General features: G+C 36.8%; 1 long non-coding RNA gene across 3 annotated transcripts; it reads right to left on the reverse strand.

The window, feature by feature from the left end:
* Positions 1–2412: 2412 nt before the first annotated feature.
* LOC133804318 (uncharacterized) lies at positions 2413–7128 on the reverse strand. Of its 3 annotated transcripts, XR_009878420.1 has the most exons (8): positions 6467–7127; positions 5631–5714; positions 5446–5529; positions 4573–5342; positions 3686–4426; positions 3143–3238; positions 2895–3043; positions 2413–2800 (listed from the first exon to the last, which is right to left on the reverse strand). It is a non-coding gene; the product is annotated as an uncharacterized LOC133804318 (long non-coding RNA). The 3 variants fall into 3 exon arrangements; XR_009878421.1 differs by having other exon boundaries at positions 2871–3043; positions 5631–7128; XR_009878419.1 differs by having other exon boundaries at positions 5631–7126.
* Between the last annotated feature and the right edge of the window lie 266 nt (positions 7129–7394).

A 7394-nucleotide genomic window follows, 5' to 3' on the forward strand; every position in this document is an offset into this window, starting at 1 on the left:
CATTCAAAATTCAAAATGTAACAAACTCCCCATTTGTGGGAAGAATGAGAGATTCCCGTGCATGTTGTTGAAGTTGTGTCTGACTTAGTCTCCTCTAGCTAGTTGGTCCACCTCCTACTCACTACCCATGCAAGTGCTGGTTAAACATGCATGGTGGTAGGATATGCATGGTGGTAGGACATGCTTTGGGTGGGTTGAACGTGCATGGTTCTCCTCGAACATGTACTCTCCTCTAGCATGCCATGTTCCTCCTTGAACCAATCTCCTTGGCTTCTCACCTTGAACGACATTGAGGCAACCTCACCTTGGACAACATTGAGGGAACCTCACCTTGGACAACATTGAGGCAACCTCCTTTAGCATCTCCCAAACATGTCCGATCGAACATTGTATAGACTTTCCTTATGAAAGTCTAAGTCTCCATTTTCTTGCATGAGACTCCTCCTCCTTAGCTATTTACCTTGGACACGTTCGAGCAACACTTAGAAAACCTTGGGAGGCTTACCTCCTACACACCCTTGGGGTCTCCTAGGACCACACCCTCCTTGGGGTCTCCTAGGACCATTCCCCTTAACTCTCCTAGAATGCACCTTCCTATTTTTTGGGTATAACAATAAGGAATAATGGATAGGGAAATGGACGATGGCCATTTTTGTATTACTGAATCTCTGTAGAAATTATGAGAGAAAAGCAATAATACTGTCTCGTGAACTAGGTAGATTTTAACTATTGAACCACTTAAAAATTGTGTGTATGAAAGGGTTCTTATTTTTCATTACTATTTACAATTTAGCACTAATATCTCTAATAGATTTCTTAATTCTGTTGATGAAAAACTGCGTCAACACATAACAATCACACCATCAACAAACTAGTTAGTATAAACCTAAACATCAAAAAGCAAGATGGATTCGTCCATTGTACAATCCCTGGCAAACCAGACGTTGACAACTTTCCTTCTAAATATCCTTATTGCCAATCATTTCGTAGATACACATATGACAAAATAACATGAGAGGAGAAAAACTGATTCATAAATGGGTCAGTCAATATGGATTACTTCGGGTATAGGATGATCAGTCATGTCCATGTGTGCAGTGGCTTAAGTTAATTCTCCAATGTCCCGCAACCGATCTATGATAGCCGGTTGCCCCTTAATGAGCTCGTACACCATGGCTGCCAACTCAAGAACGAGGCAATGAGCTTAGTCCGAATTCTTAGTGGACCTGCGTAGAAGATGGTTCTGCCTCGCAAACATGGATTCTTTCACCACACAATTGGTGCAGCCGGCGATCGATGTAGAGCGGAGACGGCGACTTCGAATGGAACCTAGGGTGGAACGTTGTGCCGAGCCTCAGTGATTTGAGAACTGAGGATGACTTAAGGATCCAGTTGGGTTGTTGAAAGGAGGGACCGAATGAGAGTTGTGAACTCGTCGGACAACATGTTGAGGTCAGAGCTAGAAAGATTGGGCATTGTGTGGGTTGGTTTATGGTTGCAATTGAGATGACTGAGCTATTATGCACAAGTGAACCAGTCATTAGCCCAATTTGTATTAAGAGATTTATTGTCAAACTCATAGTGTTTTTTTTATTAAGTTCATGCTTAAAAACTGCATTATGTCAATATCACTCACTAATCTCAGGGATTTCACGGTTACATAAATCACCTTTTGCACTGCAAGCTCAATTTTCTGAGGCAAGTGTCATGAACTGATGTGACTTGATTTGAATTCAAGGATTTTAAATATATCCTTTGTCTTGCAAATTGAACATAGTAGTGTAAAAATAACAATATTAAAAGATCGAACGTCTTTGAGTATGGATTCGCGCATGGGTATGCATGAAGATACGTGCACTGCTTCTGCAAATATTAGAAAAGTAATGATGCCTTCTAGCTGTGTAGATTACTCCAAAGTGCAGCTAAGAAAAGTAAACAACTGTCCAATACACGACTACTTTTCGTACAACTCATCCTCAGATATGGTCATAACCTTAAACCATGGGGACGATAATCATAGAGAAGGGTATATGTTCATCTAAGACCATGTCGTGAACATAGTGGACGCACGTGTGAAATGTTTCATATAGATTTTGAAATCTAAAAAACATGTACGTTGGGCACTTGGATCACAATAATATGCTAAAATGTCACTGGGCCAGTCATGTTATAAATTGTAAAACTGAGAATTAACAGCTATTTATGGTGTTAATAATATTTATTACGTTGATAGTGGTGTTATTCAATTTTTTAAATATAGAACAAATACTATAATTTATTAATCAAATGAACTACACGTTTACTTTATTTATTTCTCCTTATATTATAAGAAGGGCTTCAAATGACACTTCATGTTTAAATTATATCTTATGACACATTCAGTCTAGAATGTTCTACTATGCTAGATGACCAAATCGGTAACGCTCAGCAAATGCATCAAACTAGGAGGAAAAAATACGGTTGGAAAGTAGATGTTCAGTTCAGTACAACAGGCCCTTAAGTTTACATGATCAACAAAGAAAATCAAATTAAAAAGCTGACTAGGGTCAAAGTTTTAATCAAACTGTTTTTATAATATAAAAATGTAGTAACGTTTAGTTTAATACCTCATACACAGTTGTGTTTCCCTCAATTAGTGTCTCCATGAATTTCAGAACAGAAACCCCACAATCATAACCATTATCTTGTTGGGGTAGATTTTTCTCAAAAGTCTTTTCAAATCCTGTAAAGTTCCAACCACCTGGCTGTGTTCCACGAACATCAAAAGCGAACAAGGTCTCCATTGTCTCCAACTGAATATCTAAGGTGGCAAGGTTAACAGGATTCTTAAGTATAAACTGCCAATTAAAAATATAAGAGTGTGAAAATACCCAGATAAAGGAGCAGGGGCATACTATCTCCTGAGTGCAAGTGATTCTGTCATCTTTGGCTCCATCTGAGTAGTAGGAATCCCAAATGCAGCTACTCGTGCTGCCATATTTAGTCGAACCACGAAGCAATGGGCTTCAGCAATAGGGTTATCATCTAAAACCAAGCCTACCATCTGAACAACACAATTCAGTTAGAAATACTATTATAAAGGAAGTTAAACCAAATTTACCCAATCTACATTTAAAAAATTGGCAAAATGAAAAAATTCAACCTCTTGACACTTTTTGAAGTTGGATAAATGATATTCCTTCCATTTGTTTTCTCTTTTGACACGGTCAGTTGGGTAGTCCTTACCATATATTTTTGCCTGCAATATGTTATGTATATATACATTCAGAACTATCCATAAACACCAAGTCAGAAAAAGGTGACCATTTACAAACAGACATATCACATGCACTGAAATATTGAGAGGCATAAACCAAACAACAACGTAGTCATCTGAATATTTGCTTCGCTCTTTCCTAGTCAGAATTCTTGCATAAGCTGCTATAAGCTGCAAAAAAAATTAACAAAAGTGATCATTCACAATTCCAACACAAATTAAGTTAACAACTATTTTAATGAATTGCATTTAAAATATCAAAACTCAAAGAGCTTCACTTGCCTCTCCCCGAACCTTTCCCTTGGGCTCCAAGGATCACATGCACCGACAATCCACAACTAACATGTCATAATCACATAAAGAGTAGTTGCAAAATTCAACCTTGGTAATATAAAATGAATGAAATTCCAATTTTTTTTATCAACTTACTTGTCTTCCAAGGCATGGTTGTACATGAAATCAACAAGCTTGTACAACTGAAGTGGAATAAAGTGCAGTAGTTTGAAAGGCCCCACAACAAGCCCCTCACTACTCAGAAACAACTCATATGCTACGATGCCCCAAGGGTTCGGCTCCACTTGTTCATTTTTCGAAAACTCAACGACAACACCCAAATTCTCTACTCCCTTTGTAAGGTCAATCAGAAGCTTATTAAGTTGAGTCTCATCTCCCTCATTCCATTCTTCATCCTCCCTATCCACGCCCGATGCATTTTTCAAAGATTCTTCACGCTCCTCGCTTGCTTAAATTTACTCACCTCATTGGCCAACAACACTTTAAACTTATCTAGTAGTGTGACAACCAGTGTGATTAGGGCCTCCATTTGACGACTAAATTTCCTCAAATTTTCCACCTTCCACACCACCTAGTCTAGGAATAGAACGTCCAAGCTCTGTACCAACACTAAGCTCATTGACAGCGCGAGCCTATGATCATTAATTTTTTTTTTTTTTAAATGATGAAACAGTCCACTATGCTAGAAAAGATAATCCCTAAAAAAGACTATACAGCATATAATTTTAGGTATACGTTTTTTAAACCGCTATAACCGTCGTGTTGAAAAACATAAGCCTTAACTCTCTTGCACTCCTCATCGTTCCAAAACTTGATAGGTTGCACCGAGCAGTCAATATAAATGTCTGGAACTTGTATGTGCTAGAAGTACATGAACTGCAAGTTGTAATAACCCAAAATACAACAGACCTAGTTAGCGAGTCTCATGCAAATTAAGAAAAAAATTTCAAGATATATTATACTATAAAATCAAATTAAGAAAAACAATTGAATTATAAAGTATGTTATACTATTAAAATGACCTAAAGGAATGTCGTGCAGCAATTCAAGTGAGACAAACGTCCTGCTTAGTACTTTTGGATAGATGTCATGAGGCCTCTATAGCTGTGGGTGACCCATATATAAAAACAAACTTTTTGCAGATCACGCACAAGATATTATATAACTGGTTCGCAGCTGGTTGCTTAACCCAGGGACAAGGACGCTGCCCAAGACAATCATAATGAAAATTGCCAATAAATAATCGTCGGCCTCATCGTAATTTAGAATTTGTGTTTCTAAAGTAGACAATTCCACACAGTTTTTGCCACTGGGTATTCTGTTTTTCAACTCACATTCAGGCACCCTCGCTTTCTCATTTATTAATTGACTTCCATCCAGGATGTCCATGACACGCTGAAATACCTTCCCAGAAATGGGGAATGTGTTGTCGTAAATCTTTAGACAATTTCCTTTTCACATCCACTGACTCCACTAACCACTGAGCCAACGAACTGTATATACTCGGGAAATCTTCCCGCAGATAAGATCCAAACCCAGCTTCGATTACCATAAACTTCTGTTCACCCAACAATGTCCTCAGAATTCGAACAACCTGTTCGAATGGGCATCTAGTCACAAGCTCTTTGGACTCAACCTCTAACACACCATCTTCTTCATTACACTCTTCAACATCCTCATCTACCTCTGCCTCATCTGAATCTAATGATGGCACCTTTTTCCGCTTTCTTGATTTACTTGTGGAAGCAACACTCATACCGGACTTCCACTTCCCAACAAGTTCCATCTGCATCTGAATTTTTTTTAAAAAAACAGTCATCCAATGTCGTTTTCATTACTCAACAAAAGCTACACTACTATGCTTATACAAAAATGTTGCTACCATCATACTATACATTTTATTCTCTTGTATTCTTTGATCTCTCAACATGGCCTCTAGTTTGGCACTTTCTCTTTTAATTTCATTCAATCTTCCGGTCCTGAAACGAACATTGACACCATCTCAACAAAAAAAAAAAAAAAAAAAAAAAGGAAAAGAAAAACCCAACATGTATCAAAGAGAAAATACTAATATACTCACACGAAATCCACGACATCAACCTTTCCCCTCCGAGACTCAACCTTCTTCGACGCTCCACCTCGCTTTCGTTTCATCGCATCCACCCTATAAGATTATGTTGAATAACAAAACAATTAAGAAACATACGAGCTATTCAATCTCGAGACAAGTATTGCAAGCAATTCTAGGCTAAACCCTGTGACACATAGTATAATTGCCAAAAAAATTGACAGACACCATTAAATATTAAAAGGATGGTCTAATTTCGGTTATCACGAAAAAAAAAAATCAAAGATTGCATGACTACAATCAAAACAGAGTAACACAAATGCATGTTTAAAAAAATGGTCACTACTTAATTGTAATCACAACAAACAGATCATGAACTACAACTACCATAAAAAAAGAACATGCTCTTATCTTTTTAACTTATCAATTGAAATTGGAACAAGTTATTACATCTTATAAACCATCGGTTTAAACTTGAAGACTACACCCATTACATTCAAGATTGAAGATATAGTCCATGCATGCATGCATCCTATACAGTGATTTACGATCAATCGACAACTATGGTTTCATCCAAAAATATGAAAAGAAAAACATATAAAAAATTTAAGTTTTTTCACCCAAAAACCACGATCCCCCTCGACGCAAAGACCATATAGGCAAAAATTATTTTGATATAATAAAATTTAAAATAAATATGGAGCTCAAAAGACATCACCACTGAACAAAATACAGGCTTCACTATTAGTTCTTCAAACCCATAAATTTCAGAGTAGCATTAAACCATTTTAAAGAAGTTAACGAAATTCTTCAACCCAACTAAGATAAATGGAAAAATAAATTTGTACTTGCACAAAAGGTTTTACTTCGTCAAGATCTAACACAAATGGTTTACGATTCAAACGATAACGACTGCGCACGCCTTGATCTTCCACTAACACGAAATTTTTTATGGCGAAATTTTCTCTTTGAAATATGATACCAACCGATTATGGGTTTTCTTTTACAAGAGAAGATAAGTAGTAAGGAAGTGCAACTGGCTCTCTCTCTCCTCTAAAACCCATTACAAGCTCAGCTTACCCCTACACCATAGGCCTGCAACTGTCTAATCAAATGTCTGTTGTCATTACATCTCACTTGGTCCTCCCTAACCACACGATCAACTTAATAGCTACGATTAAAAAAATCAACTAGCAATTGTAACCTTCCGATTAAGGAGGTGTGGATGAACGACTACGATTAATTGACGACACTCGTCCTGCCTCCGTACCGGACGGGACATGATCAGAGTCCTATGTATAAATTAAATATATATATATATGAACATACCATAAAAATATACAAATTATTGAACTAGGTAGTGGAGAAACTTCTTATCTTGGAAAAATAATGATTAATTTGGGTGAGCCGTCACGGGTTCGATGAGTATGCAGTTTTGCCTTCCGCTTCCTTAACTGCACTCCTAGCTTTATATGTTAAAAGAACTCGTATCTGATGATTAATAGTACTACTCATATGCACATGCTTTAATTTTCATTTTGATTTTGAATTTAAAAAAAAAAAAAACTTTGGATGATTACTACACTTGTTATGTTTAATTTCATATAGTCATCCCCCATGGACTCAAAATTACACTAACGAAAAGCTTTGTTTGTGTAATTTTACTGTACTTTAAAATGAAGTGCAATATTATTATGTACTATTGTTTAAGATTCCAAACCAGCCAAGAGGTAAACTATTATGTACTATTGTAATTGTTATAATTAGGAATGAAAA

Source organism: Humulus lupulus, chromosome X (assembly GCF_963169125.1).
Source record: "Humulus lupulus chromosome X, drHumLupu1.1, whole genome shotgun sequence".
In the NCBI taxonomy this organism is placed as follows: domain Eukaryota; kingdom Viridiplantae; phylum Streptophyta; class Magnoliopsida; order Rosales; family Cannabaceae; genus Humulus; species Humulus lupulus.